This window comes from Somniosus microcephalus, chromosome 1, assembly GCF_052327205.1.
Source record: "Somniosus microcephalus isolate GS21.2 chromosome 1, FLI_Smic_1.0, whole genome shotgun sequence".
Classification (NCBI taxonomy): Eukaryota; Metazoa; Chordata; class Chondrichthyes; order Squaliformes; family Somniosidae; genus Somniosus; species Somniosus microcephalus.
The window spans coordinates 112,676,575-112,703,826 of NC_140987.1; the positions used below are offsets into that span (position 1 = coordinate 112,676,575).

A 27,252-nucleotide genomic window follows, 5' to 3' on the forward strand; every position below is an offset into this window, starting at 1 on the left:
GTGTTGTATTTAATTTGAGTAACATCCATCCTTAGTTTGCTTTCAAAACATATTTACATAACAAGAACATCAGTCTTGTATTGTTGGCACGTGCCAGGCCACATTGCTTAGAAATGCTAGGTACCACAGAATTGATTCAAACTTGCTTGTGAGCTTGTACAAATTTTTTTTTAAATTATTTCTATTTTTCCAGAAGTCTCAGCCATCAGTAAGTGAAATGAAACTGCCATGAATAGGGATTTAATCACATTTCAATTCGTAGGAAAATCACTGGTCACTTTTGTCTTTGTTTTATATATATTTATCTTGCTGCAACTGCCAGTCTGGCTGAATATACAAACATTATCAGGAAAATTCAGAGACTGGCGATCTTGTTATGTAAATACTTTGAGGGCAAGCTCATTAAGGATAGATATAACGCAAATTAAACACCACTTAACACAACTGCATGCTTTGTTCTAAAAGTAATTGAGGAATTGAGAGGACTTTTGGTAATTGAATTATGAGGGCTGATTTTAACTACCGGAAGAGAGCTTTGGCAACATAAGATGTACCTTGTCATCATCATGCCAATAAAGCGATTTGAATTGAATTGAATGGATAGGTGAAGCAGGCCCACCTGTTCTTGCTGGCGGTAGGAGTAGGCTTAAACTAGCTTGGCAGGGGGATGGGCACCTGAGCGTAGATTCAGAAGGGAGAGAAGCAAAGTTGGAAATGGAAGGCAGTAAATTAGTAAGTGTGTTTGTAAGGCTGAGGAAACAAAGGCTAGAAAATAGACAACAAAGGGGTTTGGCAGTGCTTAATGGTATTTACTTCAATGCAAGGAGTCTAATGAATAAGGGCAGATTTGACGTGGAAGTATGATATCATAGCTATTATTGAAACATGGCTGAAAGAAGGGCAGGAATGGCAGCTCAACATTCCTGGTTACAGGGTATTCAGACGAGATAGAAAGGGGGATAAAAAAGGAGGGGGGTCACAATATTGGTTAAAGAAACAAGTACAGCTGTGAGGAGGGATGATATGTTAGAAGGATCATCAAATGAAGCTATATGGGTTGAATTGAAGAAGAAAAAAGGGGCAATTACACTGCTGGGAGTGTACTATAGACCCCCAAACAGTCAGAGGGAGATAGAAGAGCAAATATGTAGGCAAACTTCTGAAGTGCAAAAACGATAGGGCAGAAATAGTAGGGGATTTCAACTACCCTAATATTAACTGGGATAGAATCAGTGTAAAATGTATAGAGGGCACAGAATTCTTAAAATCATTCAGGATAATTTTTTTAGCCAGTACGTAACAAGTCCAACAAGAGAGAGGGCGATTCTGGACTTAGTTTTAGGACATGAAGCTGGGCAGATGGAAGGGTTATCAGTGGGAGAGCATTTTGGTGGTGTTGCCAGGACTGGAGAATTTTAGCTATGAGGATAGATTTGATAGGCTGGGGTTGTTTTCTTTGGAACAGAGGAGGCTGAGGGGAGACTTGATTGGGGTGTATAAAATTATGGGGCCCAAGATAGAGTGGATAAGAAAGACCTATTTCCCGTAGCAGAGGGGCCAATAACCGGGGACATAGATTTAATGTAATTGGTAGAAGGATTAGAAGGGAGTTGAGGAGAACTTTTTTCACCCAGAGGGTGGTGGGGTCTGGAACTCACTGCCTGAAAGGGTGGTAGAGGCAAAAACCCTCATCACATTTAAAAAGTACTTTGATATGCACTTGAAGCGCTGTAACCTTCAAGGCTACGGACCAAGATCTAGAAAGTGGGATTAGGCTGAATAGCTCTTTTTCGGCCAGCACAGACACGATGGGTTGAAAGGCCACCTTCTGTGCTGTAAATTTCTGTGTTTCTATGAATAGGCCTGAGCCATTTAGAGGTCTGGGCCTCGGTTACATTCCACTGGTTTGTTTCCCACGCTGAGCTGGACAACAGTCTGAGCCTGGGTGGTGGTGTTGTGGTTTTGGGGGGGGGGGGGGGGTTGTTGGCAGTGTTGTCTAGGACTGGCCAGCAGCGGCCCGGATGTTTATTTGCGGGTCCAGGAGAAGCACACCAAAAAAAAACCAAAAAAAATTCCTGGGGTGTTTTGTGAGTGGGCTTCAGCGGTTCCTTTAAGGATAGCACGTTTCAGGAGGTGGTCACCCTGCAGCGTAAGAGTGTGCAGGCAGAGAGGGAATGGGTGACCATCGGACAGACAAGGAGGACCAGGCAGGTAGTGCAGGAGTCCCCTGAGTGCATCTCGCTCTCCAATCAGTGAATACTAGTTAGGGCGATGGATCCTCTGGGGAGTACAGCCAGAGTCAAGTCCATGGCACCACGGGTGGCTCAGCTGTACGGGGGGGGGGCGGTTGCTGGCGCAAGGAGGAAGATTGGGAAAGCAATAGTTATAGGAAATTCGATAGTTAGGAGAACATACAGACGTTTCTGTGGCCGCAGATGTGATTCGAGGATGGCATGTTGCTTCCCTGGTGCCAGGGTCAAGGATGTCACTGAACATTCTGTTGGGGGAGAGGGTGAACACCGAGGTCGTGGTCCATATTGGTATCAACGACATAGGTAGAAAGAGGGATGAGGTCCTGCAGGCAGATTTTAGGGAGCTAGAAAAGAGATAAAAAGCAGGACCTCCAAAAGTAGTAATCTCTGGATTGCTCCCAGTGCCCCGAGCTAGTGAGTATAGAAATAGGAGGATAGAGCAGATGAATGCATGGCTGGAGAGATGGTGCAGGAGGTAGGGCTTTAGATTCCTAGGACATTGGAGGAGGTGGGACCTGTACAGGCTGGACGGTTTGCACGTCAACCGAGCCGGGACCACTGTCCTCGCGGGGGGATGGGAGGGGTTTAAATTAATTTGGCAGGGGGATGGGCACCAGGATGTAGCATTAGAAAGGAACAAGGTGTACAAAGGATTGGGGGAGACCGATAGCACTGGAGTAAGAAATAGTATGGTATTGGGTGGGGTCAGACTAAGAGAGAATACAAGAAGGTCTAAGATATGTTTACAGTGCACGTGTATGAATGCACAAAGTGTGGTAAATAAGGTTGGTGAGCTGCAGGCACAAATAGACACATGGGAATATGATGTTGTGGTGATAATGGAGACCGGGCTCAAAAAAAGGGCAGGATTGGGTACTAAATATTCTTGGATATAAGGTGTTCAGGAAAGATAGGGAAGGAAAGAAAGGAGGTGGGGTGGCAGTATTGATTAAGGAGAATATTACAGTGCTGGAGAGAGAGGATGTCCTGGAGGGGTCAAGGACAGAATCTATATGGTTAGAGTTGAGAAACAATAGAAGTGCCATTACACTACTAGGTGTATTCTATAGGCCACCAGCTAGTGGGAAGGATATAGAGGAGCAGATTTCCAGGGAAATTACAGAGAGATGCAAGAAATATAGAGTAGTGATAATGGGGGACTTCAACTATCCTAATATAGACTGGGATAGTAATAGTGTAAAGTCAGAGAGGGGGACGCATTTCTGAAGTGTGTTCAGGAGAACTTTCTTGATTAGTACATTCCCAGCCCAATGAGGAAGGAGGCATTGCTGGATCTGGTTCTGGGGTATGAGGTGGGTCAAGTAGAGTAAGTGTCAGTGGGGGAACATTTAGAGAACAATGATCACAGTATCACAAGGTTTAGACTAGCTGTGAAAAAGGACAGGGAGCAATCTAGAGTAAAAATACTTAATTGGAAGAAAGCCAATTTCAGTGGGTTGAGAACGGATCTGGCCCGGGTAAATTGGGGAAAAAAATTGGCAGGCAAAACTGTAATCGAACAATGGGTTGCCTTTAAAGAGGAGATGGTTTGGGTACAGTCGAGGTACATTCCCACAAGGGAGAAAGGTAGGGCAACCAAAGCCAGAGCTTCCTGGATGACGAAAGAGATAGAGAGTAAGATGAAGCAGAAAAAGGGTTGTATGACAGATGTCAGGTTGAGAATACAAGTGAGAACCAGGCTGAATATAGAAAATTCAGAGGGGAAGTGAAAAAGAAAGTAAGAGGGGCAAAGAGAAAGTATGAGAATAGACTGGCAGCTAACATAAAAGGGAATCCAAAAGTCTTCTATAGGCATATAAGTAGTAAAAGGAGGGCTGGGGCCAATTAGGGACCAAAATGGAGGCAGAGGGAGTGGCTGAGGTACTAAATGAGTACTTTACATCTGTCTTTACCAAGGAAGAAGATGCTGCCAAAGTCATAGTGAAAGAGGAGGTAGTTGAGATACTGGATGGGCTAAAAATTGATAAAGAGGAGGTACTAGAAAGGCTGGCTGTACTTAAAGTGGATAAGTCACCAGGACTGGATGGGATGCATCGTCGGATACTGAGGGAAGTAAAGGTGGAAATTGCGGAGGTATTGGCCATAATCTTCCAATCCTCCTTGGATACAAGGCTGGTGCAGAGGACTGGAGAATTGCAAATGTTACACCCTTGTTCAAAAAAGGGTGTATGGATAAACCCAACAACTACAGGCCAGTCAGTTTAACCTCGGTAGTGGGGAAGCTTTTAGAAACGATAATACGGGACAAAATTAACAGTCACTTGGACAAGTATGGATTAATTAAGGAAAGCCAGCACGGATTTGTTTAACTAACTTGATTGAGTTTTTTGATGAGGTAACAGAGAGGGCAGTGCAGTTGATGTGGTACATGGACTTCCAAAAGCCGTTTGATAAAGTGCCACATAATAGGCTTGCCAGCAAAGTTGAAGCCCACAGAATAAAAGGGGCAGTGGCAGCATGGATACGAAATTGGCTAAGTGACAGGAAAGAGAGAGTAGTGGTGAATGATTGTTTTTCAAACTGGAGAAAGGTATATAGTGGCATTCCCCAGGGATCGGTACTAGGACCACTGCTTTTCTTGATATATATATTAATGACTTAGACTTGGGTGTGCAGGGCACAATTTCAAAATTTGCAGAGGACACAAAACTTGTGCATAGTGAACAGTGAGGAGGATAGTGATAGACTTCAAGCAGATATGTTTGTGCTGTTTTACTGTGGAGACCATCATAATTGACCCTGTTCTCGCCTGTCACCACATATGTGAACGCAGAGAACAAAAATCTTTGGATGTGATCAAGAATGGGGATACATTCCTAGTTTGAGGGCAAAGAGATCAGTTGTAGCAGGCACATTATGTCCCTTGTCCAGCTCAGCACAGAGTAGGGAACTTCTCAGTCTGTATAGCTCAGTACAGTACTACATCAAGAATTGCACTTATCCACAGATTCATTGAGGAAATGTAAGATATTTTCAATGGTAATGTTATCTTCTGACTGACTTGGGCTCCTGAGGTTCTCCTGCACCTCTTTCCCAACTGCTACCAGAAGTGAACTTTTGCTATTTTAGGAACTGCTTGAGTTACAAAAAGGCAGCTGTCGTTCTACTATTAAAATCAAGATCAGTTTTCCCCCCAAACTCCTAATTAGGTGTTTTAGGTAATTTAATAATTTAGGTAAACTATCCCTCTTCGTCCTTCTTGACGTGTCTGCAGCCTTTGACACGGTTGACCACTCCATCCTTCTCCAAGGCCTCTCCACTGTCGTCCAGCTGCCTGGTTCCATTCTTATCTATCTAATCGTAGCCAGAGAATCACCTGCAATGGCTTTTCTTCCCGCTCCTGCATCATTACCTCTGGTGTCCCCCAAGGATCTATCCATAATCCCCTCCTATTTCTCATATACATGCTGCCCCTTGGCGACATCATCTGAAAACACAGCGTCAGTTTCCACATGTATGCTGATGACATCCAGCTCTACCTCATCACCTTCTCTCGACCCCTCCACAGTCTCTAAATTGTCAGGCTGCTTGTCCAACATCCAGTTCTGGATGAGCAGAAATTTTCTCCAGTTAAATATTGGGAAGACCGAAGCCATTGTTTTCAGTCCCTGCCACAAATTCCATTCCCTAGCCACTAACAGAAAACAGAGAGTTGGGATAAATGGTTCATTCTCGGGTTGGCAATCAGTAACTAGTGGTGTTCTGCAGGGGTCGGTGCTGGGACCCCAACTCTTTACAATCTATATTAACGATTTGGAGGAGGGGACCAAGTGCAACATATCCAAGTTTGCCGACGATACAAAGATGGGAGGGAAAGCAGTGAGTGAGGAGGACATAAAAAACCTGCAAAAGGACATAGACAGGCTAAGTGAGTGGGCAGAAATTTGGCAGATGGAATATAATGTTGGAAAGTGTGAGGTTATGCATTTTGGCAGAAAAATCAAAGAGCAAGTTATTATCTAAATGGAGAGAAACTGGAAAGTGCTACAGTACAAAGGGATCTGGGGGTCCTGGTGCATGAAACACAGAAGGTTAGTATGCAGGTACAGCAGGTGATCAGGAAGGCCAATGGAATCTTGGCTTTTATTGCAAGGGGGATGGAGTATAAAAACAGGGAAGTCTTGCTTAAGTTATACAGGGTACTGGTGAGGCCACACCTGGAATATTGCGTACAGTTTTGGTTTCCATATTTAAGAAAAGATATACTTGCTCTCGAGGCAGTTCAGAGAAGGTTCACAGAATCACACAGAATCACAGAAACCCCACAGTGCAGATAGAGGCCATTTCGGCCCATCAAGCCTGCACCGACACATATCCCACCCGATCCCTGTAACCCCTACACCAACACATATCCCACCCTATCCCTGTAACCCCACGTATTTAACCCCCCTAACACTAAGGGTCAATTTATCATAGCCAATCAACCTAACCTGCACATCTTTGGACTGTGGGAGGAAACCGGAGCACCCGGAGAAAACCCACGCAAACACACTCGGTTGATTCCGGAGATGAGGGGGTTGACTTATGAGGAAAGGTTGAGTAGGTTGGGCCTCTACTCATTGGAATTCAGAAGAATGAGAGGCGATCTTATCGAAACATATAAGATTGTGAGGGGGCTTGATCGGGTGGATGCGGTGAGGATGTTTCCACTGATGGGTGAGACTAGAACTAGGGGGCATAATCTTAGAATAAGGGGCTACCGTTTCAAAACTGAGATGAGGAGAAACTTCTTCCTCAGAGGGTAGTAAATCTATGGAATTTGCTACCTCAGAGCTGTGGAAGCTGCAACATTAAATAAATTTAAAACGGAGATAGACAATTTCCTAGCTGATAAGGGAATTGGGGGTTACGGGGAGCGGGCAGGGAAGTGGACGTGAGTCTAGGTTCGGATCAGCCATGATCCTATTGAATGGCGGAGCAGGCCCGAGGGGCCGTATGGCCTACTCCTGCTCCTACTTCTTATGTTCTGACTCCATCCCTTTATCGAACATCTGTTTGAGGCTCAACCACACTGTTCGCATCCTTGGTGTCATATTTGACCTGAAATGGGCTTCCAACCACATATTCGCGGCATAATTAAGACCGCCTATTTCCACCTCCATAACAGCACCCGTCTCCGCCCTTGCCTCAGCTCATCTGCTGCTGAAACCCTCATCCATGCCTTTGTTACCTCTAGACTTGACTATTCCAACGCACTCCTGGCTGGCTTCCCACGTTCTACGGACATAAACTTGAGGTCATCCAAAACTCAACTGCCCATGTCCTAACTCGCACCAAGTCCCGTTCACCCATCATTCCTGTGCTTGCTGACCTACATTGGCTCCCGGTTAAGCAACGCTTAAAATTCTCATCCTTGTTTTCAAATCCCTCCATGGCCTCACCCCTCCCGATCTCTAATCCCCTCCAGGCCTACAACCCTTCCGAGATACCTGCACTCCTCTAATTCTGCCCTCTTGAGCATCCCTGATTATAATCGCTCAACCATTGGTGGCCGTGCCTTCTGTTGCCTAGGCCCTAGGCTCTTGAATTACCTCCCGAAACCTCTCCGCCTCTCTACCTCTCTTTCCTCCTTTAAGATGCTCCTTAAAACCTAACTCTCATCTGCCCTAATTTCTCCTTATGAAGCTCGGTGTCAAATTTATTTTTGTCTTATAAATGTGAAGCTCCTTGGGCGTTTTACTACATTAAAGGCGCTATATAAATACAAGCTGCTGCTGTTGCCATCTATGTCAATCACAGCAAACCATTTACTCCTTGGAATTCCCTCCCTAAACCTCTCCGCCTCTACCTCATTTTCCTCCTTTAAGACGCTCCTTAAAACTCTTTACAATCTATATTAACGATTTGGAGGAAGGGACCGAGTGCAACATATCCAAGTTTGCCGACGATACAAAGATGGGAGGGAAAGCAGTGAGTGAGGAGGACATAAAAAACCTGCAAAAGGACATAGACAGGCTAAGTGAGTGGGCAGAAATTTGGCAGTTGGAAAGTGTGAGGTTATGCATTTTGGCAGAAAAAATCAAAGAGCAAGTTATTATCTAAATGGAGAGAAACTGGAAAGTGCTACAGTACAAAGGGATCTGGGGGTCCTGGTGCATGAAACACAAAAAGTTAGTATGCAGGTGCAGCAGGTGATCAGGAAGGCCAATGGAATCTTGGCTTTTATTGCAAGGGGGATGGAGTATAAAAGCAGGGAAGTCTTGCTGCAGTTATACAAGGTATTGGTGAGGCCACACCTGGAATACTGCGTGCAGTTTTGGTTTCCATATTTAAGAAAAGATATACTTGCTCTCGAGGCGGTTCAGAGAAGGTTCACTCGGTTGATTCCAGAGATGAGGGGGTTGACGTATGAGGAAAGGTTGAGTAGGTTGGGACTCTACTCATTGGAGTTCAGAAGAATGAGAGGCGATCTTATCGAAACATATAAGATTGTGAGGGGGCTTGATCGGGTGGATGCGGTGAGGATATTTCCACTGATGGGTGAGATTAGGACTAGGGGGCATAATCTTAGAATAAGGGGCTGCCCTTTCAAAACTGAGATGAGGAAAAACTTCTTCACTCAGAGGGTAGTAAATCTATGGAATTTGCTACCCCAGAGAGCTGTGGAAGCTGCAACATTAAATAAATTTAAAATGGAGATAGACATTTTCCTAGCAGATAAGGGAACTAGGGGTTACGGGGAGAGGGCAGGGAAGTGGACGTGAGTCTAGATTCAGATCAGCCATGATCCTATTGAATGGCGGAGCAGGCCTGTGGGGCCGTATGGCCTACTCCTGCTCCTATTTCTTATGTTCTTATGTACTTCTTTGACCAAGCTTTTGGTCACCTTATATATCTCCTTATATGGCTCGGTGTCAGATTTAGTTTTATAATGCTCCTTTGAAGCTCTTTGGGACGTTTTACTATGTCTAAGGCGCTATATAAATGCAACTTGTTGTAGAAACCTTGGATCTTTGTTTCCTCAGTAGAGAAGAGTAATGTGAATCATTGGTATCTTTAGAAGGTTGGAAGATTAAACTTATCAAATGCATAATTTGTACAGGGTAAAAGAAGACTGTTCAATTGGAACTGAACATTTTGCTGGGAACGAATGTGATAGATTCATATTCACCTCTCCAAGCAGCTGCCATCAGATATCGGAGCAAGTGTAGACCAGACTTTTTTGCTTGTTCAGGCAATGGTTTGTAGACTTCTGACAATGCCAAAAATAGAAGTATAGTCCTGTGTACAGATACTATATTTCTAGGTTCCAGGAAACCCTCATAAATAAGCCACGCCTCGAAAGACTATTAAATATGTTTGTGCTTGTAGATTATTTAGGCATTTTTGACCCTCAAGCTGAGTTTCCCATCTCAAATACTAATGCACGTGGATGACAGCAACTTAATTCAAATGCTGGTTTCTGACTTTCTTTATCTGTGCTTAGGATTCAGATTGTGTACTGGCCAAAGAGAAATTCCAGTGAATCTCTGGGTAATCCAGTCAGCTGTTCTCTAGAATCTTTGTAGTGACCCTCTGGGTTCATATGGTCTGCATTTCTGTACTTCATCCAGAATGGTTTAGAATTTAGTTGATCTAATTAAAGCCACCTGAACTCTCAATTATTGATGGTTGTTGGTGACTTCAGCAACAGTGTGAAAAATGCTGCTTCAATTCAGTTTTTGAAAAATCAAAATAATTAAGATTCCCAGTTGAATTTTAAGTGACTATTTTTTAACTTTTACTTCAGTGCTGCTCACGCTTAAGCAGTTTTTTTGTTTGGGGAAGGAGAAAAATCAAAATTAAGCTCAATTTAAATTTTGTTTTTAATTAATTTTGCCTCTAGTTCCAAGCCATGGTGGAGAGGAGGCAGGCCAGTCAGCAAAGGGGGACAGTTGATTAAATTAAGTGCACCATTTGATGTTCTTTGTGCTTTTGGGAGCAGAGATCAGGCAAGTGATTATCGGTTCTTTTCTCTGTGGTGGATTAAAAAGTCCTGTCTGGACTTCTGTCTTCAGTGGGCCAGGGCTCCACTCATACCTGCCAGAAAATAGAAGTAAGCAAGATGGAATTATCTTATCCCTCCTCTATTATATATAAAAAAGCTGTTGGCTAGAGGCAATTCAGGTAAATGTCTGCTTGTCAAACATTAAATATATCTATATATCATTCTTACTGGCTTAGAGATATAAATTCATAATTTTTGGCCAGTATGGGATTTATCACTTGATACACAGTTAGGAAATAGTCTACTGTCTGTGCTGGAGAAAATTCTGTTCCCAAATAGTGAATACAGTTTAATCTTTTGATATCTATATGGTAAATTTTGGTTAGTGCAATATAATTTTCTATTCCTTGTAGTGGTTTGTCATGATTTTTCCGCTAAACAATTTAACGATTCTTGTTTTCACAGAATCACAGAAACCCCACAGTGCAGATAGAGGCCATTTTGGCCCATCGAGCCTGCACCGACACTTATCCCACCCGATCCCCGTAACCCCTACACCAACACATATCCCACCCTATCCCCGTAACCCCACGTATTTAATCCCCCTTACACTAACGGTCAATTTTTATCATAGCCAATCAACCTAACCCGCACATTTATTCTTCATTGCAGTGTTGAGACCATTTTGAAGATTTTCTTGATGTCACTGTAGAACTATGTAGTTTCTGCATTTGAAATGATTGATTCTGAAAGGTAGAGGAGATGCCATATGGTAACTGTGTGGTGTCAAGACAATTTGAGCATTGCAGTAACATTACTGGAGTACACATAAGTCAAAGGGACTGGTGTGGAGTGCAGTAATTAGTATACAGATGGTACTGCTGGGTTTAGTGGATGCCTTGTTGAAGAATAGTCGAGAGTAAATTATGTTGCATGCTGGATTAAGCACTTTGCCACTGCATTGTGCAAATAAATATGTGATGTAAATAGCTAAAGTCTGTTTCACTATTTCACAGTGAAGCATAGCTAGGTGTAGCAGTGAGCTCCTCTAATAAACGCATTATGTATTTGTTGTATCCGTGTGTTAATGGAGACACGTAATGCAGGAGTTGGTTTAACAGGTGTTTACTGAACAAAGTCTGGAGGTGAACTAAACGATACAAGACGCTATACAGGCTTATATACCCGAGTGGTCACTACCGGTATTACAGTACACAGGGGCTCTTAAAGGTACATACACTACAATTCCTCCCCTTTTAGATAATTAGTACATAACATTTTAAGTAATCATTAATTAACATGTTTACAAGAACAATAATCTACACATTTGCTGCAGTTAATCAATTATAAGTCAGTCTCTCTGGAGGCTTCCTGACTCGGTCCGGATAACGCCTCGGTGGTGTAGTAGTTTTCGGTGGTGTAGTAGGTTCTTTTGGCAAGGTCGATTCGGCTTGAATGCCAGTGTCGGGTTCATCTGGTTCCAGTATCACCGGATCGGAGTTAGATACTATGGGTATCTCTGCTTCATCATTAGGCGTATAGAGTTGTGGTGTAGGTTGTCCCTTTTCGGATGACTCTATGATCTGGTCAGCATGGCGCCTTATTATGCTTTCTCCAATGTCCACGATATACATCAGCAGTCTTAGTCGTGTGCAAATAGTTCCAGGCTGCCATTTCTCGGTACGGTAGTCCCGGGCCAAAACTTGTTGACCTATCTGGAAGGTTCTAGTTGGCCTTTCATTCATGCCTTGAAATTGCCGGTTCTCTACGTCCCTTCTGATGTTTGGCTTGATCAAATCCAGCCGGCATCTTGGTCTTCTATTGAAAAACATCATGGCGGGAGTTTGGTTTGTAACCACATGTGTTGCATTCCTGTACGCAAACAAGAAGTTATCTACCTTATGTTGTAGATTTATGTCTTCATTACCCATGGCCTTTATGGCCTTCTTGAAGGTCTGGACAAACCTTTCAGCTAATCCATTGGTGGCGGGATGGTATGGGGCGGACGTGTAGTGCTTAACCCCATTGTTTTTTAAGAACTTCCTGAATTCTTCGGACACAAATTGCGGTCCATTATCAGAACAGATCTGTTCAGGCAGCCCATTCCTGGCAAATATGGTCCTTAATACTGTGATGGTTTTTTCCGTGGTGGTGGAGGACATCTTTATTACCTCCAACAACTTGGAGTGTGCATCAACCGCGATTAAGAACATTGAGTCCATAAATGGACCAGCAAAGTCGAAATGTACCCTTTGTCATGGAGATGAGAGCCACTCCCATGGATGTAGAGGGGCTTGTGGTGGGGCGTTTTGGACCTTCTGGCATCCTAGACAGCTCTTGGTCATTTCTTCGATGTCTCCATCGATACCTGGCCACCACACAAACGCTCTGGCTAAGTTCTTCTTTTTCACTCCACCCAGATGCCCCTCGTGAAGCTCCTTTAGCACTTTATCCTGGAGTTTGGGTGGAATCACCACTCTGGATCCACACGTCAAGGTTCCTCGGCACACTGACAGCTGTTCTCTTCTTTGCGAGAATGCTGGCAACAGTGGTTCGCCATGTGCTGGCCATCCCTTCACCGTTAAATCGTAGACTCGTGAGAGAGTCGGGTCATTTCTCGTTTCCTTTTCAATGGTAGAATTTGTTACTGGTAGACATTCCACTATGGTTGAGTGGAACATCTCCACTGGGTCCACTGTAGGTGCCTCTTCTACCGTTGGCAACGGTAGGCGCGATAAACCGACAGCATTCCCATGCTGTTTTGATCCTTTGTATTCTATGTCATATTGGTGTGCCCCTAGGAAAAGGGACCACCTCTGTAGCCTTTGCGCTGTCATAATGGGAACGCCCTTTTTAGGGTTGAATATGGAGACGAGGGGTTGATGGTCAGTCAACAAGGTAAATTTTTGTCCGTGTAGGTAATGGTTGAATTTCTTCACTCCCCACACCAGGCTGAGTGCTTCCCTGTCGATCTGGGCATAGTTACGCTCAGCTGAGTTCAATGAGCGTGACGCAAAAGCTATCGGCCACTCCGAGCCATCAGGGAATCTATGCGATAATACCGCTCCTACGCCGTAAGGGGATGCATCGCACGCCAGTCTGATTGGCAGTGATGGGTTGTAATGAGCCAACACTTCCTTGGACGTGATCAAGCCTTTGCATTTATGGAAGGCACGTTTACAGTCTTCGCTCCATTTCCAAATGACTCCCGTTTGTAGCAGTGCGTTAAGAGGGTGCAGAACAGTTGACAAGTTTGGTAAAAATTTATGATAGTAATTTATCAATCCCAGGAACGACCTTAATTGTGAGACATTTTCAGGTGCTGGGGCTTTTATGACCGCTTCAATTTTTTCATGTGACTTATGCAACCCTTCTTCGTTAATTATATGGCCACAATATGATATTTGTTTCTGGAAAAATTCGCACTTGGGGCAGTTTGCTCGTAGGCCCTGTTCTCTCAGCCTAGTGAGCACCTGCTCCAAATTGGCAAGGTGCTCGTTGTCGTTTTCTCCTGTTACAAGGATGTCGTCTAGGTAGCATTGAGTCCCCAGAATCCCTTGCAGGACTTGCTCCATAGCTCTTTGCCAGATAGCTGGAGCTGATGCTACTCCGAAAACCAGTCGATTGTACTGGTACAGGCCTTTGTGTGTGTTTATCGTGAGATACTTTTTAGAGGCCTCCTCAACCTCCATCTGTAGATATGCCTGTGCCAAGTCAATTTTGGTGAAATGTTTCCCTCCGGATAGTGAGGCGAAAATATCTTCTATCCTCGGAAGAGGATACTGTACCGTGTGAAGGACCGGGTTTACAGTCACCTTGAAGTCCCCACAGATGCGAATTTTTCTCTGTTCTTCAGATTTATCATTATTCAACGTTTTCTTCATGACCGGGACGATGGGTGTTGCCCACTCGCTCCAATCTACCTTGGATAACATGCCTGCCTTTTCCAAATTCTCCAGCTCTGCCTCGATTGCTGGACGAATTGCGTATGGCACCGGCCTTGCCTTAAAAAAAGCTTGGGAATTGCCGCATCTTCTACTTTTGTTGAGGCGGTGACACCTTTCAAGGTTCCTAGTTCCTGTTGAAACACTTCTTTGGCGTTGGCCAAGATGTCTTTTAATCGTTCAGGTATGACGTCATCATCATTTTTTTTCTTACTGGTCACCGTCAGTGCCTGAATGGAGTGCCAGTCTAAACGTATCTTCCTGATCCATTCACGTCCCAACAGCGGTGGACCACAATCTTGCAGAACGTATAAATACAACTTCTGTATTTCCTTGCCGTTGTATACAACAGGCACCCTTATTTTCCCTCTGGGGTATACTTTCTGCCCCGTATATGTCTTCAAGATAATGGATGTGTCTTTCAAAGGTATATGCGGAAATAGCCGCTCGTAATCCCGTCGACTTATGACGGTCAGAGCTGATCCTGTATCTAGCTCCATTTTAACTGGGGACCCCGCTATCGTGAGGGTAACCCAAATGGTCTGGTAATCTTCTTTGGCAATTACATTATGTAATTTGAGACAGCTTAGTCTCTTGTTTCCGGAGTCGCTATCGCTCTTCTGGTCTTCGGAGCTACTGTCAGTCATCATTTGTACCTTTCTGTACTTTTCCTTATTGATTTTTTTTCTGTCAGTGGATTTTTTGTTTCCAGATCGGCATACACGCGCAATGTGTCCCATCTTTCCGCATTGCCTGCGTGCTTTGTCCTTGAACCAGCAGTCCCTCTGGCCATGGGTGGATCTGCCGCAGCAATAACATCTCTCGAAACCCCGTGTCATTTCATGGGTGCCGAAGTCCTGTGGCTTTTGCTGTATCTCTGCAGCTCCTCTTGCTGCTGCTTCGTATGATACAGCCACACTGAAAGCCTTGTCCAGTGTCAAATCTTTCTCAGAAAGTAGCCTTTTTTGTGTTCCTTCACTTAGGAGACCGCAGACGAATTTGTCTCGTAGAGAATCTGCCAGTCCTGCCCCGAATTGGCAGTGCTTTGACAGCTTTCTTAATTCGGTGAGGTAATCAGCGTTACTTTCATTCTTGTGCTGATTCCTCCTGAAGAATTTGAATCGTTCCGCTATCAGCAGCGGTGTTGGGTTTAAGTGCTCCTGTAGGGTATCAACAATCTCCTTAAAATTCTTGTCCATCAGTTTGGCTGGAGTGATTAAGAACATAAGAAGTAGGAGCAGGAGTCGGCCAAGTTTCGTAACAGCCCGTATGTCCTTGCGCCCATCAGATTTAGAAGTACCGATGCCTTTTTATCATCCTCTACGTCATTCGCTGTGCAATATACCTCCACTCTTTCCACATATGTGGTCCAATCCTCTATATCACTATCGAAAGCAGTAATATTGCCAGTCTTAGGCATCCTGAAAATCAAAAATGGCGCCTCCCGCGCTTTCCTTTCTTTCCTGCCGAGAAAAAATGGCGCCTCCCGCACTTTCCCGCCGCTGCTGACAACACTGTTCTCCGCGGTTTTTATTTACACAGATATTTTTAATAGTTGGAGACTCGTTCCCGCCGGACACTCTGGGACTTTTCCCTCCCTCTGCTTGGTCCGAACGCCGACCTGCTTTGCAGCGCCTGCCGTCTCCCGAGTGCTCCACCCTCCGTCTCTGTTTGCCTCCGCCTTCCGACTCGCTGCTCGGCCCCGCTGCAGAGCCACCCGATCGAGCCCCAGCCTGCCGCCCAGGAAGGATTAGTGCAGTACCTGCCACCAGCCCGGCTAGCTGGTGAACTCACAGTTTTTTTTTCTTCTTTGACCTTCGTCTGAGAAATCAATCTCCTTGAGGTGCTGCCGAATTGCAGGTAAGTCCGTTTCCAATTTGTCGCCACTGTTGTATCCGTGTGTTAATGGAGACACGGAATGCAGGAGTTGGTTTAACAGGTGTTTACTGAACAAGTCTGGAGGTGAACTAAAAGATACAAGACGCTATACAGGCATATATACCCGAGTGGTCACTACCGGTATTACAGTACACAGGGGCTCTTAAAGGTACATACACTACAGTATTAATGGCAGTATATGTGATATATATTTGAGGAAAAATTGCATGGCAGAGTTTCTTAAATGCATGTCTTAGTCAAATTAGCTAAATACTACAGGAAACTCTCTTTTTACCAGCACCTAAATAACTGGAAATCTCTCTCAACCGGCAAAATTCAGGAGTAGGTTCAGGTAAGTTTTACTTCATATTAGTGGCCGTGTAACTGGGGTTCCTAGATCTTTGGCTGTGTAACCAGGGTTCCTGCACCTGTTGCCATGCAACAGGGATGCCTGGATCTTTGGCTGTGTAACCAGGGTTCCTGCACCTGTTGCCATGCAACAGGGATGCCTGGATCTGTGGCCGTGTACGGGGCTCTCGTACCTTAGTAAGTATACCTCTCTGTAATCCCTACTTTTTGATCAACTGGCACCACGCCGGTCCTGTTGGTGCCGGATAAAAGAGTTTCCCGTCGTTGGATTTATGAACATTTTGGATAGAAATATTTAAGTGTTTTTTTTGTTTACATTTTAGTGCTTGCTAAAGCTCTTGCTATAAAGTTGAATGTTCTGGATCTTTAGCACATTCATGTGAGCTGTCGCAATCTCTTCCTTGCTCTAAGCAAAGCCATTGTTCCAACTCCCAAGTTCTGTAAATCCAAAAGCGTCAGTATAGTTAGCATATTGCATCAAAGCTATTGACCAGCATTATTAGCTTCATGAAGCTATGTCTCACTGTGCATTTTGCTTGCCTTTATCGCAAAATCTGACCTCTAGTATCTTGAAGATCAGATGAGACTGAGGGAGATCAACCTAAGCGGCTGCTCATGTGAAAGTTCTTCTATTTATATAGCACCTTTTACATCCTTGGAAGATGCCAAAGCGTTTCACAGCCATTGTGTTAGTTCTGAAGTTTAAACACTGGTGTAATTTCGGGAAATGTGACAACTAATTTATACACAACAGGGTTCCACAAACCGCAATGACCAAGTATTCTGTTTTGACACTGTTTACGTCCACTTGAACAGGCAGAGCCTCTGTTTAACATCTCAGCTAAAAGACAGCACTTCTCATAATGTAGGACTCCCTCGATACTGCACTGAAATGTCAGTCTAGATTATTTGCTGAATTTGTGGAGTTTGGCTTGAATCCATATCCTTCTGATTTCCGATAAAAGAGAACTGCCACTGAGCCAAGCTGAAACTTAGTCATAGTGTTTTTATGTGAAGACTATTAGAATTTTTACAGCTTTCATTTCCTCTTATTTTGTTAAAACTGGTGAATCGATCACTAATGTTATGCTTCTGAAGAAGCTAAATTTGCAGGATTGCAAGCCTTTTCTAATGCAAAATTAGATCAACTTTGACCTTTTAATTTGTAGCTACTATTATGCATATGCTTCACCATTGATCCTAAAGATAAGAATCTGCGTTTTGTTTGTACAAAACGTGATCAATTTGGTGTTTCAACTACAAGATGCACTTCCCAAGTAGAGAATCCCATTGCACCTGTGCCCTGTCATGGATTTTGCACAGGATAACATTTGAAAGGCCAGCTTGGCCTTTCTAGTTGTGTTAAATACAGCATTCTGTAGAATTTTGGATTGTAAAATGTTTTCATAAGGCCCAAAATCTGTGGAAATTTAGATCTCTACCTACTGCACTGCAGGAAGAAATAATGGCTGGCATCTGTCGGTTATTCAAAAATGCACTGTTATAAGTTGCAGGTCTCGGAAAATGTACATCTTCGCAGCACAGCGTATTCTGGTGGTGGATTTGTTCATTGGAATACGATGCATTGTGTGAGGAAATGTGTAATTATAAGAGACTGTGCCATTACTGCTGACAACTTTTAATCTTTTTACACCTAGTTTATCCTATCACCTATAGCAACCACACTTCAGTGTAAAGAATCAGCAAGGTCTCATGGTAGGATTAAAAGTCTTCTAAAATGAGATGACACTAAAAATGAAGCAGTCAAAAAAACAATTCTAATGCATCTGCACTCCCCTTTCCTTGTCTCAAGCTAGTTTATTGTTCCTTGCACTGTTGATTCAGGGCAGTCTGTGACCATTTTATTTTTTACTTTGTTACAGTAACCTGTCATTCAACTACATAACATTGTTTTATTGAAGATTGAATGTTTAGTGTTTAACTTTCAAATAAAAGAATCGGGTGACAACAAATGACTAGAGAGGCACTGAGAGTAAGCAGGTGAATGATCTGATATGTTGGGCGTTGGCTGTGATTTGGAGAGACTTGGAAAATGGAAGCAGTAAAACCTGTTGAATAATTTCCTTTGGGACTAAATTCAAATGATTTCATAATGCAGGGCGAAGTCCTATTTATTATTGAGTTTAAGTAACCGTTCAATACAGATGGCCTTTACAGCATGTTCGTTTCTACATTTTCATAATTTCTGTTAAACTACTATGACAGCATTTAAAACCATAGTACCTGGTAGCAAAAATAGAAAATGCTGTAAATGCATAGCAGGTCAGTCAGCATCTCTAAGGGGAAAAGGCAGGGTGACATTTCAGGTATTACATAGAAACATAGAAGATAGGAGCAGGAGTAGGCCATTCGGCCCCTCGAGCCTGCTCCGCCATTCAATGCGATCATGGCTGATCATCCAAATTCAGTACCCGGTCCCTGCTTTCTCCCCATACCCCTTGATCCCTTTAGCCTTGAGAAATATATCCAACTCCTTCTTGAATATATTTAATGAATTGGCCTCTACTGCCTTCTGTGGTAGAGAATTCCACAGGTTCACCACTCTCTGGGTGAAGAAATTCCTCCTCATTTCTGTCCTAAATGGCCTACCCCTTATCCTTAGACTGTGACCCCCTGGTTCTGGACTCCCCGACCATCGGGAACATCCTTCCAGCATCTAGTCTGTCTAGTCCTGTTAGAATTTTATAAGTTTCGATGAGATCCCCTCTCATTCTTCTAAACTCCAGCGAGTACAAGCCCAATCAATCCAATCTCTCCTCATACGTCATTCCTGCCATCCCAGGTATCAGCCTGGTGAATCTTCGCTGCACTCCTTCCATGACAAGAACATCCTTCCTCAGATAAGGCGACCAAAACTGCACACAATACTCAAGATGTGGTCTCACCAAGCCCCTGTACAACTGCAGCGAGACATCCTTGTTCCTGTACTCAAACCCTCTCGCTACGAAGGCCAACATACCATTTGCCTTCTTAACCGCCTGCTGCACCTGCATGCTTACCTTCAGCGACTGGTGCACAAGGACACCCAGGTCTCGTTGCACTTCCCCTTCTCCCAATCTATTGCCATTCAGATAATAATCTGCCTTCCTGTTTCTGCTACCAAAGTGGATAACCTTGCCATGCTTCTGCCCAATCACCCAACGTGTCCAAATCATCCTGGAGTTTCTCGGCATGCTCCTCACAGCACACACGCCCACCCAGCTTTGTGTCGTCTGCAAATTTGGAGATATTACATCTAGTTCCCTTATCTAGATCATTAATATATATTGCACCTGAAACATTAATCTGTTTTTTCTCTATACAGATCATAGAAGTTACAACACGGCCACAGGCCCAACCAGTCCGAGTTGGCGTTTACCCTCAACTCGAACAAATATTTCTGATCACATTTATCCACCCTATTCCCCTATCTCTTGAAAGTTATTTCATTCATCCCCCTATCCAATCTAATCTTGAATGTTGACACAGTTTCTGCCTCAAACACTAAATCTGGAAGTGAATGCCACAGTCTCACAGCTGTCTATGTGAAGAAGTTTCTCCTGCCCTCTGTCCTAAATATTACATTTAATCTTGACCACTCAAAAACTGGAAACAGTCTGTGTCCATCTATCCTGTCCCATCCTTTCATAATTTTAAACAGTTCTATTACATCGCCCCATAATCTGTGGTGTTATAACAAAAAAAGACCCACATTTCAAGTCTCTGGGGGGGCGGGATTCTCATTATATTGGTATTACTTCTCCGTAGCATCAAAGTATGCAGTATGGGATGTAACGTCTCTTGTGACAATTGCTCACATCTTTTAGGTCAATGTGAATGCTGAGTGACATAAAAGCTTGGTTATACTTGATGCAAAGTGCATCTCAGTAGAAGCTCTTACTGCAGGAAGAAAGTGTTCCCTTCATTATAATATCATTGTGCTCTACCTTTTACTTTTGATTGTTCCATTCTTACTTCTCCTCCAATCTATCGATACTCCTGGCCTCACGATCTCTTCTGACCTCGAATAGAACTCTACACATTTCTTCTGTTGCTAAACTCCAGGAAACTTTTTTTCTTCTATGCAAAACACGTTTCCCCCTCAACAACGAATTATTTTAAATGCTGACCAGATTTAAATACTGCTCCTATACCTGGGCCGGTTCTCCCAAACTTCTGTACTGGAGAAAAGAAAGCTGATCATCTGATGGGTGATCCCTCTCTCACCTCTAGCCTTCAATCTCACCTCATCTTTATCTATTTTATTGACACTGCTATGGTAAGTGCTCCTCTGAACTTTCTTCCTTATTCCTTTTGAGCTGCAAATACAACCCTCCATACAGTCTTTCTTACATACTCACTTTGTTGAAATCAAGAGTTGTTGGAGCAACAGCAAAATAACTTGTATTTCTATCACACCCATTTGCAAGGAGACATCTCATTTAACTTTATAGTAAGGATTATTGAAAAAAGGAATGCCAAAGGCGTGGTCAAAAAGTTTGATTGTGAAGAGGTTTTTGAAACTGTGTGGAAGCAGGCAAGGCAGAGGGAGCTAGGCAAGGAGTTAGAGAACAGGAGCTAGTGGCTAAACGAGTGGCTGCCAGTGGTGGAGCAGGAGGCAAGGAGTAACCCGGTGTTAAATGAGCGAAGTGTGTATAAAGCCGGAGAACATCACTAAGATAGGGTGGCATGAGGCTGTGGAGGGATTTGAAAACAAGAAATGTGACTTTTGGTATCCTCTCATTGGGGCATTGGGAGCCATGGGAGCTTTTAGTGGAGTGGATCACAGTACTTGGGTGTGGATGAGAACCATGGCTACAGTGTTCCACATTGTAACTTTTATGTGTAGGTTTGAAAAACAGAAGGTGAACATTGAGATGATGACAGAATGTACTTGAATTTGGTAGCGATGGAGGGAGATGGGGTGCAGGAGGGCTGTTTGTGGGAAAGGAAACTGAGCCCAGGATCCAGCAGGATGTCCAGGTTCTGAGTCACTTTCCTGACTCGGCTTGAGGTGGTAGCCTGGAGATTGATGGAATTAAGGCCAGAGGCTGGTAGGAGCCCAAGGAGATGGTTTATGTTTTTGCCAATATTTAAGCTGGAGGAAATGTTGGCTCTTCCAGATATTGATGTTGGGCAGGCAGTTAGAGAATGTAGCACAGACTTCAGATTGATGGAAGAGGAAGAAATGTAAAGCTGGATGTTATCACCATTCATGTGGAAGCTGGTTCTGGGCTTACGTTGTTTATGATTTTCTTGAAACTACTGTTGCAGTTAATCTCAATTTATAAAACCACACTACGAATTCCCTGTAGCAAAATCACCTGAAACATTAAATGTCTATTCCTGCTCCTCCTCCCCCACCACCCCTGCTGTGCATGTCCAGCAATTTCTGCTTTTAACATTTCCTGAATTTGAAGTTTCCTTTTATTGGTCACAGAGTCTCCTACTTGAACTCATGCTTTACAGGAATGCACTATTGCCTTGCAACTATGCTCTTATTTCTCCCACCACTTCTGCAAATTGCCTCCTACTCATCAATGCATGGCATGTAAATGAAGAGGAGGAGGAGGGGGCCAAGGATAAGGCCATGGTACATCAGAGGTGATTCTGTTGGCAGAGGTGGAAAAACCATTCTAGGCAATGTAATGTCTGTGTTTGAAATGGAACTAGGCGAGAGCAGTGCCACCGAAGGACGTTGGAGCTTGATCGAGTGGTCAACAGTGTTGAAGGCTGAAGGCAACAGAGAGGTTGAGGATGAAATACAGAGCACCAAGGTCACAGTTGCACAAGATTTTGTTTGTGACTTTGACCAGTATGGTTTCAGTGCAGTGGTTGGGTCTTCAACAGAGTGATGGGAGAGGTAGGAGTGCAGTTATGAGACAGTAATGCATTCCAGGTCTTTGGAAAGACCGGGTAGGTTGTAGAATCCCCTACTCTAACTCTTCCCCAGGACCTGGAAATTGTGGCACTCCTCACATAATCTTCAGGCTTCTAAATCACCGAATGAAATTGTTCTGAATGACCTCATGTACTCTTTTCAACTTTGGCCCTTCATATGCTGTAAACCAAATTGATTCTCCGTATATAAAATCAGTTTAGTTCCATATACTGAGAATTCATAAGGTAACTTATACTGCCAGCTGAATAATATTTTATGAAATTTGCATACCTTTTAAAGACTTCGGATTGTGCTGAGTACTGTATTATTATACATTCAGGGTAGAAGCATGCACTTTAGAGACTGCCCCATACCATTTCATTATGTAGTTTGGGAAAGTGCTTGTCATTTGATATTTTTTGAATCATCTCATGCTATCGAAAAGGCATAGTTGTTGCTTGCAAAGTGCTTGAAAATGGTGGTGATTTCAGCATGGACTTCTTTGTCACTAAGATTGAGACCATCTATTCAGCTGCTTCTGCTGCATCCCTCCCTTCCCCTAAGCTTCCCTCCTGCCCTAGCCCTGAACTCTCGCCTCTCTAGTTTCTTTCCGATCTCCCCTTAGACAGGATGAGTTTGGAGAGGGCCCGAGACTCTACTCCCACTAAACTGCTGACCACCCAACTTCCCTTCCTGGCCCCCATGTTAGCCGATATTATTAACTGTTCCTTCTCCTCGGATACTGTCCCCCTCCCTTTCAAATCTGTCATCATCAGCCCTCTCTTCAAAAAACCCACCCTTGACCCCCCTCTGTCCTTGCAAACTACAGTTTCCTCTCCAAAGTCCATGAATGTGTTGTTGCCTCCCAAATCTGCGCACATCTTTCCCGCAACTCCATGTTTGAATCCCTCCAATCAGATTTTCGCCCCTGCCACAGTGCTGAAACAGCCTCTAACACTGTCACAAATAACACTCCGTGTGACTGTGACCATGGTAAACTATCCCTCCTCCTCCTTTTTGACCTGTCTACAGCCTTTGATGTGGTTGACCACACCATCCACCTCCAAAGCCTATCCTCCATTGTCTAGCTGGGTGGGACTGTCCTCGCCTGGTTCCATTCTTATCTATCTAGCCGTACCAGAGAATCACCTGCAATGGCTTCTCTTCCCCTGCACCGTTACCTCTGAAGCAACGTTCCCTCTAATTTTTTTGCCGTTGTGCGGGCTATTCAAAGTACAGCACGTGCGCAGCTTTTACATTGAGAAGCTAATATTGGCTGACTCCACCCCTGTATTAGCTGAAACCCTCATCCATGCCTTTGTTACCTCTAAACTTGACTATTTGAATGCTCTCCTGGCCAGCCTCCCTTCTTCCACCCTGCATAAACTTGAGCTCATCCAAAACTTGGCTGCTCGAGTCCTAACTCGCACCAAGTCCCAATCACCCATCACCCCTGTGCTCGCTGACCTACATTGGCTCCTGGTCCAGCAACACCTTGATTTATAAAATTCTTATCCTTTGTTTTTAAATCCCTCTGTGGCTTTGTTCCTCCCCATCTCTGTAACCTCTTTATACAACCCTCCGAGATCTCAGCGCCCTTCCAATTTTGGCCTCCTGCACATCCCCGATTTTCATCCCTCTACCATTGACGGCCATGCCCTAAGCTCTGAACTTCCCTCCCTAAACCCCTCTGCCTCTTTCCTCCTTTAAGATGCTCCTTAAAACCTACCTCTTGACCAGGCTTTTTGGTCATCTGTCCTAATATCTCCTTATGTGGCTTGGTGTCAACTTTTGTTTGATGACGCTCCTGTGAAGTGCCTTGGAATGTTTTACTATGTTAAAGGTGCTATATAAATGAAAGTTGTTGTGCATTTTATAGCACAGAATGTGATGCAATTCCACACAACACACTAGCAACGTTGTTACCTTCACTTTTGTGGCATTGTGTAGTTACAGGTGGTGGTGTCAATTTACATATTGTTTAATGAGGACAGCATGTTTATTCTATCAAAGACAAGTGCTGTGGGATAATTACAAAATGTGTAACTGGAGTAGAAATTTAAGCTGGGCCTTTGTACAAATTTGTGAAATACTGGTAGTTAACTGAGTATTGAATATAGGATTTCAAGAGCTGGATTTTTTAAAATGTAACTTCGCTTTTCTGATTTTCTGTTAAGTCTGTGATCTTGCATGACCACAACAGCTTCTCTTGTTTCTTGTGTTTCACAACCTATTTCCTTCCAACAGCCCCGCTACAGTGTTTCTTCCACTTTTTGGGTGGGTGAATGGGTAAAGAGAGAGCACCTGATAACTCCAACTGATTTATGAACGTTTGGCAGTTGCAGCGGAGGTTATTTACCTCAATCCAACAGTTGTCGAGTCGCTTGAAAATTGACCCTGAATTTCTAATAAGCCCCGCTAGAAAGAATCTAACTGATACTGAAATAAAATAATAAAATGTCTCACGCCGCCTGCAGGCCACATTTCTGAAGAGGGTTAAAGACATTTCCTGTGCAGTTTTGGAGTAATGTGCCAATGGTTAAGCACACAGTATCAGTTGAAGCTGGTTTCAGGAGTTACTAAAGACGTGCATTTTGGAGCTACTTGCTGTATAAGTTAGGTACCGTTACTTTTTTGAGTCACTGCTGGTTAATTATTTCATTTCTGTATTTGTTTTGCTGTTACTTTAAACTGTAAAGTGAACATGAGAAAAATCAGGGGCAAGAAAATGCTTTTCATCTCATCCCTCGTACTATTCGGCTTCCTATTGTAATGCGTTAATGATATTTTAATCTAGTTATAATGTAAATTAACTTTTTTAATCTAAACTTTTTCCACTGCTCTATAAATCCATTTTTGCTCGTCATGCCTCAAGATTTTAGATTTGTTTACATCTTTTGTCTCTGCCTCATTATGAATTGTTCTGATACTGTACTTTGTGACTGTGGACATAAGGCAAAAATATCAAAATTCTACTCGGTTTAAAATAAAAATGAATTGGATACTGGTCACTTCAATATGAAAACAATTGCTAAATGAATGGCTTTAAACTTGTGGGACAGTTTGCAAAGCAGATCTTCGTAATGTTGCAGCAAGATTTCTCATGGCAGTATTCCATTTATATTGCTTAGAAAGCTGCCTTCTATTCTACTGATGTTACCAGTCATTTTTTTAAATAACTAAAATCTAGAAATAGCTTTTCAAATAAGATGAAATTAGTGGATGGCAATAATGGGACAACAAAAACAACTTCCATTCATAAAATGCCTTTAATGCAGAAAAATGTCCTACTGTGCTTGACAGAAGTGCAATCCGACAAAAGGGAATATTGCAAACGTTTTTAAAAGGAGGCAAAAGGCTTATAGTAGTTAGTTCTCCATTGCAGCAGATGTATTTTTATAAGTCAACAGACATTTACTGCTTTAAATAAATAGTACTGTAGTGTTATCTGTAATATTTGTGCTGCGTAACTTGATATAAATTGAAGGGCATATCACGCAAAATGGGTTTGGCGGGAAAAGTTCAAATTAAAAAGCTGTGGCATATTGTGCAGCGGTTTAATAAATGATATCTGTAAAACTGGGATTAATTTCTTGACCAAAGTCACACTGTGATTGATCCGCTTAGGCTGAGTGTGAGGCGGCAGCAGTGGGCTAAGAGTTTCTTTAATGAATCCCTTTCAATCGATCAGAGGATCAGGTGGGAATGTTCTTCCTGTTCACTTATTGGATGATGATCTTATTAAAAACAGAAAAAATATTTATTTGTATACACAGTTAAATGTAAACTTTTCCAAAGTTTAAAAGCAAAATTAGGCAGTCATAGACCGTTGGCCTCTGACTCGGTCATATTGAAAAGTTGAATTGTACCACTTGTCTCTGCTTCCACAACTGCACGGAGTCATTTGGCTGCTGCTTTGGATTGCGACATTGTCTGATGTTATCCAGGTTGAAACTCTACCTGAGCCACCATCGGGGCTTTGGTTTCTGCTCCAGTTCAGTTCTTGTCTTGGTGGTGGTGGTGGTGGTGGAGGGAGCGGTGGGGGGGGGGGGGAGGGAGAGGGAAACACGGATAATGTCACAGTTAACAGTAGCAGAAGAGTTCATTTTTTAAAGTGCTGGTTAGTGCCTGAAGACTGCACATGTTGCTTGACAATTTTTTTATTTGTATGAATTAGTAGATTCCTGGAATGATTAGAAGGCTGTAATCCAGTTTCGGGGATTACATGACAGTTTAGGACATCTGAATCCTGATTACCTGCCCCATGACTTTTTTTCCCCCTGGAACTGGAACCTTGATCCTTTCTAGTCTGTATGGGTCAGATGGTGAGATGACCTCCAAGCAGTTGGAGGAGCCAATTTCTGTATTTAGGTAATGAATACCTTCAGTTTGCCTAGAAAAGTGACTCTCCTTTTGAATCCCGTAGAAATCTATATGTAGCAGGCTAAGGATTAATTTTACAATGTTCACTTCGTTTTGTACTGACACTTGTCTGCAGATGCCCGGTAGTGTTGTCAAAGAGCTAAATGTGCACTGCAGGAGTAGCGATTGTGACACAATTACTACTCGTTGATCAAATGAGTGACCATTGCCAAAGTGGCCAATCGGACAATTGTGTAAGGGGAACTTCTTCCAGTGATAGCCCAGCAAGTTTACCCAGTGAAAAACCGGGAGATACAAGGTCCACTCTTCTGTTGCACTACGTTAGCTAATCTCAATCCAAATGTCGGTACTGGTGCAACGATCGACCTGAACATTCCTGGGTTAGAGAAACAAAAACAGGGTTCTGGTGTTGATCGCTATCCAGTGGCCCCTGCTGGAGGGACACATGCGGACATCAGGGGAAGACTGGATTGGGCATGGGCTGTGATGTTGCCCCCCACCCCCTCCTGCAGTCAGAAGTCCAGGCTCACATGAATAATGGCCACTTGGGCAAGGTACCAGAGGGCAACTGGTGGCTGAGGAATGGTACTCCAGCAA

The 27,252-nt window shown here is 43.5% G+C and overlaps 1 protein-coding gene across 5 annotated transcripts in view; it reads left to right on the forward strand.

Moving 5' to 3' along the window:
- sema4d (sema domain, immunoglobulin domain (Ig), transmembrane domain (TM) and short cytoplasmic domain, (semaphorin) 4D) overlaps positions 1–27,252 on the forward strand; it is a 264,629-nt gene that overhangs the window by 105,969 nt on the left and 131,408 nt on the right. Inside the window, exon 1 of one of the 5 annotated variants that reach the window (XM_085984673.1) lies at positions 24,798–24,892. The exons of the other annotated variants lie outside the window; for them this stretch is intronic. The gene's annotated coding sequence lies outside the window, so the exon portion shown is untranslated. Of the gene's footprint in view, positions 1–24,797; positions 24,893–27,252 lie in introns of those variants that run through there. 5 annotated transcript variants of the gene reach the window in all.